Genomic DNA, 1688 nt, shown 5'->3' with positions numbered 1-1688 from the left:
CTCGTGGCAGAAAAGGAAGCTGAACGTCAACACTGACCAAGTCTGACAAACTTATTGCTCCACAGCACTGAGGGGACAGTTAATATCTGTGCTGTTTTTACATGGAGAATTATTTTATTCTCACAATAACAAAGAGGAAACATCTCCACTGACCATGAACTGACTTAACATTCAGAATCTGAGTTTTTTTGGTAAATGTGAACTTAAGTATGTGCAGAGTTGCTGTGGTTGTTCTTGTTAATGAAATTCTTTGAATAAAAATCTTTTTACAGCATTAGTTTTAAACAGTGGGCTGATACTCAATGCAGAAGCAAATAGAGGAAGTTCATATTGCTAAGGTTAAAAATAAGCGGTGCTGGTTGCTCGTACGTCGCACCATGTAAGGGTGTGAAGTCTATGATGGACGTGCAGTCCAAAAGAAAATCCCCATTTTGTTTTCATGACTGACTCTGAAGTTGTGACACAGAGGAAGATTTTTTTGCAATCATTTCAATACTTAGAATTTAGCAAAGGGGAAATCTCTATGAGGACAAAAAATGGTCAGGTTTCCTGCTCAGTGGGTCAGGGTTACTGTGGTGCCACTCCTGAGCTGGGTCCAGGGCTCGAGGACGAGCCACCATGAGCCAAAAGTCCTCTTGGACAAATTCACCTCAGAGTAGGTGAGTTTGTGTTGTGATCTAAAAGTAGTTATAAAAATTACTAAAGTAAATACTGAAATACTTACTAAAGACTACACTTATTTAACAGTGTTTTATTTTTGTTTCGAAGCGTAACTTGATGACAGTGCAATGTGGTTGGTTAAATAAGAATGTTTTAAGTGGGTCCCATGCACTGCTGGAGCCGAATCGTGACACACCATGAGCAGACGGCCTAGTTGTTAGAGAACAGCTAATTCAGCTCCCCTCAGAAGATAATGCTAAAGTTGCAGTGACTGTGGAAAATATGACTGACCATGATATCACCCTCTGTGGCCGCACTACACTGGGATGGCTGCACAATGCTGATGCCATTACATGCCGCAGGTAAAATGTATGGAGGGTGAGCTTTCTAAGACATCAGACAGTAGTGCTTCCACACCCACAGTGCAGTCCAGTCAGACAACACAAACTGAGCCCTGGGACCCACCAGTGGATTTGCGCCATCTGACAAGTGACAAACAGCAGCAGGTAAAACAGATGCTGAGGGAGGAATGCAATGTTTTTGCGAAAGATGACTGAGACATGGGATGCATTACAGATCTGTACCTGGAGATACTAGCTAAAAGCTAAATGACAATGGGCCTGTGCAAAAGACATATATGCAATCCCCAGACACCTTTATCGGGAAGTTAAAGCACACACACAGGACTTACTCAATCAGGGCTGGATCCAAAAATCTTGTTCTTCATATTCTTCACCTGTGGTATGTGAGGAAGAACGATGGTGGCCTTCGCATGTGCGTAGACTGTAGGCTCTTGAATGCAATGACACTGCCCGACAGACATCCCATCCCGAGAATACAAGAGATCCTGGAAAACCTCGGGGGCAACTCCTTGTTCACAGTATTGGACCAGGGGAAGGCTTATCACAGCTACAGATTAAAAATGCCCAAAGCAAAGCGGTCAAAGTCTGGCTGTACTTCACAGCAAAAGATGCAAACTGAGCAGCAACAAGTGCTTTAAGCTGATACTGTGATACTGTCAAAGGAGG

This window comes from Pundamilia nyererei, unplaced genomic scaffold (assembly GCF_000239375.1).
Source record: "Pundamilia nyererei isolate P.nyererei 1_Seehausen unplaced genomic scaffold, PunNye1.0 scaffold00495, whole genome shotgun sequence".
Classification (NCBI taxonomy): Eukaryota; Metazoa; Chordata; class Actinopteri; order Cichliformes; family Cichlidae; genus Pundamilia; species Pundamilia nyererei.
Note: the sequence above shows the minus strand (reverse complement) of the source record.